Raw genomic sequence first — 12,323 nt, forward strand, 5'->3', positions numbered from 1 at the left:
GCTGCCAGTCGTAAGGAAACCCATCCTATCTGTAGCCATCGAAAAGTCTGCTCTCTAATCTGAACTAGTCATCCAGGCGCCATCTTTAATCAATAGAGAGATAGGCACCTTCAAAGACCAAGCGATTTAGATAGTGGGATGAGTATCTCAGCATGGAATGAATTGCCTGCAGAACTGCTGCTCTCCCTTCCCTCCCCATCCCAATTTGTCTATAGAAGGAGCCTAGATGACTGATATACGTGCCTAACATCTAGATTACTGAAGCTGGATAAGATGGATCCCACCCCAAATGTTTGACCTTTGAGACTGTTTCTGGCTATAAATAGGAGTACCTATTATTTAAAATAATACCACATGAAAAGAAAAAATGTTAAATTAATTAAAAATAAACACTTATTTTCCTGTGACACCTCCAAAGCCTGAAAACATTATCCTATGCTCCAGAAAAGCACCTTAACAAGTTAATGCAAAACTGAAGAAAATTTGGATCTGAAAAGGTAGGAAAGCTCATTTTGCTCCTTTCGTCTATGCATAAAAAAGAAGTAGGAGAGATTCAGACCCGGTAGTTTAAAAAACTTTAAAACTACATTTGAAAACCTTGCTAGAAGATACTTAAAAAACGTAAGTAGGAATTGGAACTTCATCAAGAGTGCTTCCGAAAATCTCATTAGTCTCCCACCTGGATCTTTGGGAATCTCTGCTTGTCCTAAGAATAACGTTGTGCATGACCAAATAAGAGGCCTGCCAATTTATTAACTGCAGTTACTACCCTTTTTTCAGTAAATCTGGGTTAAATACAAAACGTATTTTGATATTTTTTCTCTATGTACCCACAAATTTCAAGTACTTCAGCAAAACACTAAAATGACAGTTTATACATTTCAAACAAATTTCAATTTCTAGCTAAACATGAGCTCAGCAAAAATCTCAAAAACTAACCATACCAAAACTAATAAAGAGCAATTCTTCATTTTTTGATGTTCTAAGTTGAATAAATGTCTGTTAAGCTATAGTCGTTCAATTGTAAAGTTAAATAGTATTGCTCTGTTTTTTTTATGAACCAAGATGAGCGTAAAAGGTATTTGCATAACATGTTTTAATACTTATACCAATAAATAAGCACAAACCCTTTCCTTTAGAAAAAGGCCAACAAAACCAGAGCACCTATCACAAAGGCAACATATTTGGAAGCAAACAATTTGAGTTCTGTATCTCTATCTGCTTCCATAATCAAATCCTCCTTATCTTCTTAGGCATTCTCCGAATCATGACTGCTTTCACACAACCTCGCTTATCTAAGACAGACAACTAACTTGCAGATATCACTGGCCCCTTTGGCCAAGAAACATAATTACTACGAAGTTGGACCAGTCATTTGGTATGGAAATGCATGGGCAATGGGGAAAAAAAAAAAAAATCTACATTATTACAAGTGACTATTTTCCTGCTCACAGTAAACAAAACATTTGTGGATACTGTAAGTTGGAATCAGAAGATTTTATAATGGCTGCTCTGTCCCTTGACTGCTAAAAGAGTAGTTCCCAGAAAGATTCTTCTGTTGGAGAGGAGATGTTAATTAATTTACCACACTGCAGAGTTTTAAGTCTTACACTTTGTAAATACTGGATAATTTTTTTTTCTTTCCTCATTTCTATGGGAAAATGGAGATGGGAAGGGATAAGCCAAGTGTTTTGGGTTTTTTTCAAGGGAAGCAGAAATAGGATTAGGAACAGACTTGCATATAAAGTACGTACTTTACCTTTTGAAGACATTTCCTCTTAGTCCACAGTATCCAGTCTGTCTGGTTGCAGCATTGGCTGAACCTGCATCTGCCAAAAGCAGTGCAAGATCAACAAACTTTTATACTAGAGGCGATTATTCCAATAGAGGCATTGCATGGAGGAGCGCCTTCCTTCCCAGCAGCAATTATGTATACCATATTCGCCTGCTTTTCTTTTTGTCAGCATTCCTGCTGTTGCAATGGAAAAGAAATAGTGGGGTAATATTTACAGTATTTTAGTTTTTATTATCAATCACTGAAAACAGGGGAAAGTCAGCTATAAATTACACCTGCAAAGAAGTTATAGATCATCATTTAAGAATGGCTGGCAAAAAAAATCTAACCTGGTTAATGAGAAAGACAGTAATTTTTAAAGAACAAGCGTGACAAAAGGTGCACAATTCCTCTGTTGTTAAAACTGGAATTTCACCACAAATAGTAAGACAAACAGCACATTTCTATTCAGTGCTATTCTTTCGTTCACTAAAGTTCGGTATGAATTTGATGAACTCCCTTTTTATTTCTTAAGATACATAACTATAACATTATATCTATGTATGTGGCACTTATGGACATGGTTTAGTGGTGGACTTGGCAGTGTTAGGTTTACGGTTGGACTCGATGATCTTAAAGGTCTTTTTCCAACCTAAATGATTCTATGATTCTAAATACATTGACAAGGATATGCAATGAAATCTTAAGCATGTATATATTAAGATAATATAAGATTCTATAGCAGATAATTGTATAAATTAATAGGTTACATTTAACATAGAAGCTCGTATTTGAGATTAATATGCTCTTATCAGTTACCCTCAAAGACCCACACAACCAGTATCTAAGCTCCTCTAAAAAACTTCCCAAGTTACCTTTTTTCCCACTCCTAGCTGAAGTCTGTTATGGTGTTCTACAAATAAAGTAACAAAGACTGGAAACCAGTCATTTACAGAAACGGTTGAAACACTGGGTAGGTCATGTATTTTGTAGATTAGGATTTAAGACTCACAGAAATACAGAATCTGTCTAGATTGCATGTGTTGCAGCACTAACATATGGTGATGTTTTGACTTGTAGTTGAGCTTGACTTCTTCCAAGCTGTTAACTTTCATCTTGCTGTTGTAACTCTACAGAATTAGACACCAGAAAATGAAGAAACTAAACCTTACTTTCAAACACGAGACCAAATGCCATAGAGCCTGATGTCAGGGTCCCGGACAGAAACACCTTCTCTCCTGCTGTTAAGGGGAGTTTTGTACATCAAACAGATTTCACAAGTAACGCACGGGTGAAGGGGCGGTAAAACGAGGGAGACGCTGGAGGTAATGTCACTCCAGCCACAAAGAACAACTATGCACCGAGGCGTGTTTCGGTAGACCAAGACAAGCTGTTGGAAAGCCACCACCCCAGCGCACCCGCCTGCCTTAGCTCACAGGCACGGGTTGACACCGTGGCGCGCCCGTCTTCCCCGCACGCCTGGCGGGTCGCCTCTCGCTCCTCCGCGCCCCAGCGCGCAGCTACAGCGGCCGCGCTCCCGGCCCCTCGCCCGCGCAGCGGCTGGGCCGGGCCGGGCCGGGCGGAGCCGCCCCGCCGCCACCGCATTCCCCGCATTCCGGGAGCGGAAAGCACCCAGGGCCGCTGCCCCTTCCTCCACCGCCGGAGCCCGCGGGCAACCGGTCTCGGGCAGCCCGCCCAGACGAGGCAGCGCCCAGCAGGGGCCCGGCCCGGCGGCAGCGCAGCGCAGCGCAGGACACCGGGCCCAGAGCGGGACCGCGGGAAGAACCGGCGGCACGGGGCCCACGCGAAACACGGAGCCGGGGTGGGGCGAGCGAGTCACGGCGGGTCTACGAGGGAAACCACCCCCGGCGTGACAGCGAGAAGAGGACGCGGGACGCGGGCCCCGGCCCCGCACAGCTCCCGCGGTCACGTGCAGCACGGAAGCGCGCACTCGCGCAGCTCCCTCCCCACGCGGGCCGTGCGCGCCCTCCCGCCGCCCCGCCCCCGGCTCTTCCCGCCTCGGCCAATGATGCCGCGGCGGCGGTTAACCCCTGGCTGGGCGGCGCGGGCGGAGCGGAGCAGGAAGCGCTGAGGGAAGGAGGCAGGGAAGGCAGGGAGGCCGCCGCCGCCGCGCTGAGGAGAAGGAGGAGGAGGAGGAGGGGGGCTGCGAGCCCGGCCGCCGTCGCCGCCTTCGCCTCTTCCTTCCTTCCGCGGTGGGGAGCGAGGCGCGCGGAAGGCACCTGTCACAACCGCCGGGGCGAGCGCGGCGTCCCCCACGGTGAGAGGCGGCGGCGGCGGCGGCGGCGGCAGGAGAGGCCCGGCACGGCACGGCGGCAGCCTCGGCGGGGCTGGCTGGGGGACGGCTGCGGAGATGATGCCGGTGAGTGGGAAGGGGCTGAGTTCGCGTCGTCGCCTTCCCGGCCTGGCGCCGCTCTGCCGGGCGGTGGGACGCCTTGCCTTTTCCTGTGGGGCCGGCGGCGGCGGATGGAGTGCGTGGCGCCGCCGTCATCCCCGCCTGTGCCCCGGCCAGCCGGGGCAGAGGGCGACGGTGCTGCGGAGACGCCGTCAGGCTCCCCGCCGGGGGTGGGGCCGCTGGTCACCGCCGTCCCTGGCTTCAGGGGGGACACGACCTACTCCCGCTCCTCCCCTCAGCGAGGGGCTGCCGCCGGCCGAGCCGCTCTCGGCATTGCACCGGCCGTGACAGCTCGAGGGCCGCGTTCCCCCGGGCTCTTCCCTCGCGTCTGCCTGACAGGGCTCCTTCCCCGCCCCCCGGCTCCCTCTTGCGCCCGCGGCAGTTTCGGCGGGGGGCAGCGGGGAGCGCGGGTTCTCCCCGCCCGGGTATCGGCCGGCGGGAGGACCGGCTGCTGGCCGCCGAGGCCCGGTGTGACGCGAGGGTGGGTTTTCTGTGTTTGTGTGAGTGGGTGTGTGTGTGGGGGGGTATGTTTGTTTGGTTTGGTTTTTTTTTTCCTTCCAAACACCGATTCTCTGCCGCCCGGGTGCGGGGAAGGGTTAACCAGTCCCGGGGCAGGCGGCTCCGGCCCTTCGGCCGGTTGTCAGGGGAGTGCAGGCGGCAGCTTCATTTCAGCCTCGCCACCTCTGAGGGAAAGGCGGCCTCCCTCCTCGGTTTCGGTTTCTGCCACCTCTTTTGTGAAAGCCTCGCTTATTTATCGAAGATAAAACCTTCCATTTGCCCGCAAACAACCTTGATTGTCTTCTGTGACAGAATCTCTCTCCGTTTCCTTCCCCTCTCTTTCCCTCCCCCTTTCGCTGTGGACTGATGCAGTGGTCAGAAGAGAGTTGCTCTTGATGACTCTTCGTTTTATGACAGTATCTTCTGAGACTGAGTAATAAACAATTACATTCTTTTTGATGATTTCTTTCAAATTCTAGTTGGTCTCAAAACTGGGTTTATGAGATACTCCATATAAGGGAGCATTTCCCATGTTTTCTCTAATTCCAATAGAAATGAGCTTTTTATTTACAGTTCCCCTGCAGTGTTTGCAGCCTAAGCACTGCAGCAGAATGCTTCTCGGTGAGAATATTAAAGACATCTTTTACAAAATTGCACTGCTCTTAACTTTATTTCACGATTGAGAGGAGGAAATAAATAGCTCAAACTAGATGTAAAATTTCAGATAGAAGAGTACAAGTAGTGTTTAAAAACCAGGTATCATGACAAGCTTTTTAACATGATGTGCTCTTTAACTTTTGACTGCTAGGTACCAAAATGTTCTATTGATACTTTATTAAGAATTTCAGTGCACTAGACACACTAGAAACCAGCAACAAAGTTCACTGAGTTACAGGCTTGTTCTATAAACATATGGATGTTAGCTTGTAAAAACAAAAACAAAGTGACTGTCAGCTTTTTCAGCTTCAATCGCAACTTGGGTTATGCTTTACATTCATAAAATTCTTACTGAAAACCTAGTATGCCAATGACAGGCTAAGTCAGAACAAATGTATTTGCTTCCCATTACTAACCTGTGTGTGGGTTTCGGGCTAATGTCATAACTTCCGTAGTGCAGTGATTGACTTATTATAAAAAGGGGTTTTTTTAACCTATTTGAGTGTTTCTGCCAGTGTATTGTGTTACCTTCATGGTTGTTTAAATGTAGCAGTTGTTTGTGCTTATTGGAAGGTATTAGAAGATTCAGACTTTTTATTATGTTTTTGAAACGTACTTCAAAGCATTTTTAATACTGACAGCTGAATTCTAATAAAAACAAATTACCTTGCTACAATGGTAGTAGTGTTGCAGATTAGAGCTTACTAAGTCTGAATCCTAAAATAATAAATGTTTTACTTTTCTGAAGAGCTTTTAGATGCTGTTACGGACAGTCTGTCATAAGGTAGTCAGAAATATGTATATTTAAATGGACACTGTGACAGTGCCTTTAGTCTTCCAGTTTCTCATCCCAGCTCTTTTATTTCTGGACTGCAAAGATGAAAAAAAACAACCCCATTTACTGGAATAATCAGCATATAATATCAAAATAACGTGAACATATGGCTGTAGAACTGGACCAAATGTTCTGGGGTTTTTTTACTGGAGATTTTGTATTCTGAAAAGGGAAAAGCTAGTGATCTAACTTGTTATGTGAACGAATTCCTTGAATTCATATTCATAGAAGCTTCTTTCCTCCCTAATCCTATTTTGGTTTGTTTGTTTGGTTGGTTGGTTTTTTCTATAATTAACAAAAGTATATAATTGCAAGAGAAGGGACTTTAATACTACTAGACTTGAACTGTTGTAACAAGTGGGTATCACTACCGTTTTATGTCAACAAATTAAAATGAAATATTATCAAACTTTTCTAGTTTCTTATGACTTGCATTTATCAGATTAGAAGCAATTAATTGAGGACATTTTTGGATTGGTAATTTTTTTACATTCTGTACAACCATTTTTAAGAACGAAGTCATATCTGAAGCATAGAAAATTGAATGATCTGTGTTTTGCCAGCAGTGATTCTCCCCCCCTCCCCCCCCCCCCCCCGGGGAATAGAGTTGCTTCTGAGAGGTTTTTTTCTTTTGTGACCAGGATACCTCCTTCTCTGTTATTTAACATCTTTTCCCTATAAATTCATATTGCTTATTCTACTTTATTTTTGAAAAATATAAAAAAAACTATATTCTGGGTCCTCAACATAGTGGGCTTCAAGAAATAATAATGATGTGGACTGCATTTTTCTTGCCCGTTGTTTTTTGCTTTGCTGACAAGGCATATCCATCATAAACTCTTCCATTGCCTTCAGGATATAAGGGCTATGTGTATGATGAGCTTATGATGCTATACTGAGTATCATGTCTACTAAGGAAGTTACTAAAAGAGTTGCTGTAAGTATACCTTGAATAGAGTGACGGGTTTTTAATTGAAAAAAGGTTGGTATTTATTGCATCCTTAGGTGTGGGTTTGCACATTTTATTCGATGTGATAGCCTTTCAAACAGGAAATCTTTTGGGTTAGAACAGCCATGGTTGTATTTTGTTTGCAGAAATATTGTGGATGTAGCTCCTCTTTCAGCAACATAATCTATAACCTGTTTGGAGGAGCCTAAATATCTCTCCTTGCCCCCCCCCCCCGCCTTTTTTTTTTCCTTTTATTCTGCCCCAGAAGGGGTTTTTTGGTGGGACTTCAGATTTTGTTTTTGGAAGAGTGTTGGAAGTTTTTCCTTAAAGAATGCAATTAATGCTTTTTCTTCTTGGATGACAGTTCCAGAATTGCCTCTGCTGACAAATATTAGCCATATTCCTTGGACACTAGGGTGCAGATAAGGAAAAGCCACTTGCAAGGAGCACTGTTTTCCTACTTAAGAAGAGATACAGTGGAAGAAGGAACTGCTATAGTTGAGAAGTATATAACACTTCCTATTTCTTATCTAAATTTTGGGTATTATTCTTCTACAGCATATGTGAGGTAACACATCATATCAAAGGCGTAGAACTATGTAGAGTCTCTACACCACCAATAAGGTGGTAGGAGACGTGATGGGGCATGCTGTGTAAAAAAAAAACAAAAAAAACCCCCAACAAACAAACAAAAAACCCCAAAAAAACAACCAACCAAACAAAAAAATTGTGATGGACTGAATCTCTTAGGAGGAATAGTTAGTATTGCATATTCACCTAGCACCTGTTGCTGCAGAGCTTTTCTGATTTTGCCTTTAACTTAATTGGGAGAAATGAGTATCAGTGAGGCCACAGCCAGCATTCACATTTGTGAACGCATCTAGGAGGAACCTTATGGGACTTTGCACGAGGCTTAGAGTCACAGACTTGTTGGATGCGTCTATTTTTATGTGTAAGATTGGGTGGTGAGAGTGAAAGATTTGGGGAGTGTTTAGTGATTTCTTTTTTTTTGCCTAGTTAATTTTGTGTGACGCCACAAGTCTTCTCCAAAGATGACCATGACTGATGTGTATTTTATGTTAGACTGGACAATATACAAGTGGATCTCAAGTATTACAATGTGCATTAATATCTTCTTAATTGCTACATATGTTCCTGACCTATGAAGACAGATAACATGATTGATAAAACACAAACTAAAGATGGATATCCGCAGTAGTTAGTTTTGAATTAAGCTATGTTCCAGGTGAATTAAGAAAAATGGGTTTTTGTTGGTTTGGGTTTGTTTTGTTGCTTTTTGTTTTTTTTTTTTTTTTTTCAAATACACACTTGTCATGTATCCAGTCTAAAACCTTTCCCAAAAAGTCCAACGTGGGCATTGCTTATTCCAAATTTAAAATCAAAATATTTTCAAATCAGTGTATGATGTTCTCTTCCCTTAGTAATACGATGCTATGTTGTAAAAGTCTACAGGAAGATGTGTCACTTTAATAGACTTAAACTAGTATTAGGAATTTTCAGTGATGTTGAGATAAAATATATTGCAGTTAATTCAGAGCTGTATAGTTACCAGCAATACTGATATTATCCTTGTTTGCTAAATAAATCTGAACTGACTGTAGGGAGTAATGTTTAAACATTCAGGGTGTTTTTAGATCTATTTTTTTTGTCCTTAAAAGCTGGAGGCAGCTTCAGAAATAAAAAATAATTGTTGAGACATGTTTGTCTGAATTAAATGCTTAGTATTACCATACATTAATTACTAGCACAGGATAGCTCAAAATACTTTACTCTAACTGAATATGCTAGCCTGGGATATAGGAGATTAATTCTTGGGCTTGTGTCAGACCCCAGCAAAGTGAGATTTTGTTTTGGGGTTTTTTTTCCTTAAATTGGAAAATGGTATTATTAGGTGGTTTCATAAATCTTTAAAATCTTTCTTCACTTCTCTTACGAACAGCTTTTATGAACAGCTTTTCCATCAGTCTTGAATCCTGTGTCCTACTGATCTTAAGTTATAAGATTTTAAAGTAAATAAATATTATAAAATATTTATTTTAACACTACAGGTTGGTACATTTTTCTGGTAGTTTGGAAATCTGTCATTAGAATCAATTAAACTTGGAAGCATGTAATAATCTCTAATGTATTAGGCAACATATCCATGGAATGTACTCAATGTTTTGAGCTTCTCAAAGCAATTTTTTTATGACAGACAATAATAGAATTATATTGTGCAATAATAGTCACCATCCTTCAGAAGTAGGTTTGTGTGTCAAAAGCAACAATGCTACCAGGAGCACAAAGCGTAAATTGTCTAATAATTCAAAGGACAAGCAAGAATATGAACTGCTTAGTGGAGGAAAAGAATTGTTTTGAACATCAATTTTCAGTCACTTTACCTAGATTTTAAGTCACTCTATCTGTTTTCTGAAGTCACGCTTAGAAGCAAGTACGTGTAATCTTGCTTGTATCGGGGAGTGCAGGTTATCATTATGGTGCAGTAGGATGTTGGAGCAACTGAATTCCTTTCAGGGCTGAGGTTTCACAAAAGGGATGAGCTGGGTTAACCATTTCCTGTGGCTGGTGGAAGAGGCTGTTTCCTCTTCCTTGCTGCTCATTCCCACCATTTGCGTTGAATGGTCTGCACTGCTTGTCTCAGTAAACTGATCCAGGTCACTAAAATGTAAAAAATAGTTGTATCCAAAGAATGCTGAAGAGAAATAAGTAAATGCACATATATACATATATATACATATATATGTATGTATATTTTGCGAGGCTAGTGCATTAAATCAGCTTACATTGTGACTATTGTATTGTTCATGCTGGTACAGGAGGGAGCAGACGTCTTGGCTGAGATTGATGATGGAGAAGGGGATAGGCAAGTGGAATCTCTGCCTTTCAGTATTTTTGTTTATTCAATTTAGTTTATTGTGGAGTTGTATCCCAGGGAACATATTTTGAATTTCGTTCTCTGGCTATTTAGCAGGTGGGTAGACCAGTGAAATGAACCTAAAGATGTCTGCAGTGCAGTAACTTTGTTACTTTGGAGATAAGTTATGGTTTCACCAGTTTTCACATCTTTACTGGGTATCCGGTAACACTTTACATTTTCCCTAAAGCAGAAGAAAGTAAGGAATTTTTTTTTTTTTTGTAAAATGTGTGGTCTTTGAGGAAGTCTTGAGAAACGCGTATAAAGTTGGGACCAAAAAAAAGGAAAACCAATAAAACTTAAGTGGTAGTTGTTAGTCTGCCATCATTTTTTCCCCCCACTTTGCAGTATTGCATTCCTTCTGGTTTCTGCCCATTATTTCCTTATCCTTTAAGATTCATAGTGTAATTTAGCCTAGTTCTTCAGTAGTAGAAGTACAATTAAGATTTTTTAGTTTCCAATTCATTGCTTTGCTTAGCAGAAGTTCATGTATTTACCTGTGAAGAGACTAGCTATAAAACTGTTTTATTTAAGGAATTCCAACTTCAGCAGGAAGCAATATAATCTAAACTTGCATATGTTGCAGACACTGTATTTAACCTCTGTATCCTTATGTCTACTTCAAGTTTGACAAAAGGATTTCAGTTTTCACATAACTAAACTATTGTTTATAAATTGAGAATGGAGGAAACTGAGGCTTCAGTTTTGTGTAGGTGAAATTGATGTAACTGCAGGGGCTGCTGTAGTTCGGCCTACCTGCTGCCCCCTCTCTTGTATTGGCTCTGTTATTTATCTGAATCTGTGCTGAGCTGTTTCAGTATGTGAACTCAGCAGGAAGTTGTTTGCCCTTTTTTTTTTCTTTTCTTTTTTTCCTCCCACCCGCCCCGCCCGTCCCCCCCCCCCCCCCCCCCCCTACTTTTCTGCCAGCTGAGCACACTGAAACCAACTCAGTGCTGGGTCAGATAAGCACTGGAACCAGCAGGAGGAAGGGCAGAAATGCATAGGTTGCAGGAAGGATGCAATCAGTTTTATCAGTTCAGGTTGTTGGGATTTTTCGGCCTGAAACAACTCCATGGTAGTGAATGAATATGGTAAGATATATCTAGATGATTTTGGTATGTAATCCATGTCCCAAGTGGCCAAGAAGAGTAACTTCCCTGCTCTCTGAAATCAAAACAAGAAGACAGTGCAGTGCCCAAGGTGTCTGCCAGCCTGATCTAGGAGAATTTTTCCAATCCTAAATCCCATGGGTTGACCCCATGCACATAAGCACAATGCATTGACTAGCATCTGAATTAATTCTGTGTTCTACTCTCCTGGGAGCCAATTTTTGACAGATTGAGACCAACAAGCCTTGCTCTCCCAAAAACCAGAATGTATCTGTCCAGATCTAAAAAGGTGAATAGCTAAGAGCTGTTGTAAGTTACAGTATTAGATGGAAAAAGCAGTAGGCAGGGCTGTGTTATTAATATGTGGAGAAAAGTATTGCCTGCATTGCTTTTTGATACTTAAAGGGAAAGAAACAGGGCGGTTTGAGACTAGCAAAGTTTACCATAGCCATTAAGTACAAGCTTACCTGCATATAAATTTTTTTTTTTTATTTTTCAAAGAAGCTCAGTTAAGTGTTAGTTTAGAGTAACAGGTACAGTTTAAGTTGACAAGATACACTTTGAATGCATGTTTGCATGAGAAAATCCTTTTCTAATTCTGTTTCCTAATGCAATTTGTCTAATTTATGATTCAAGACAGTGCTGCACCTGTTGGCATTCTTAATCCTGTTCTGAAGGTGATACTTTCAACATAGTTCAACCTCCTTTTTTCTACACCCCTCCCTCCACTACTTTTAAAAAAACAGGTTTCAGAAAGTGTATCTGGCTGTCTTGTAAAATCTTAACCGGAGTATTGGTCAAAACCTGACCTGAATCTAGCCCATCTAGCCAAAGACAGGGGTTTTCAAATTATTTAAATTCAAAACATTGTCATAATATTTCTTCAATAAATGTTACTAATACATCAATCACTTCCTTTGAAAAGGTATGTCAGGAGAGGATATTTGTACATTCTTATGGTATAATTGATGTCTGTAAAATGGTTTGCAGGCTGTTAGCATTTTGTACAGAGAAGAATGGTAGCCAGAGCATATACAGTGTAATGATGTGGGTAGCATAGGAAAGTAGTATCTTTAATGAGTTTAAACAGTTCAACTAGTGATTACTTGCCTGAAACTGTAAGTTACCCACTGACGGCTCAGCTAATTTATTT

Source organism: Gavia stellata, chromosome 7, assembly GCF_030936135.1.
Source record: "Gavia stellata isolate bGavSte3 chromosome 7, bGavSte3.hap2, whole genome shotgun sequence".
NCBI classification, from domain to species: Eukaryota; Metazoa; Chordata; class Aves; order Gaviiformes; family Gaviidae; genus Gavia; species Gavia stellata.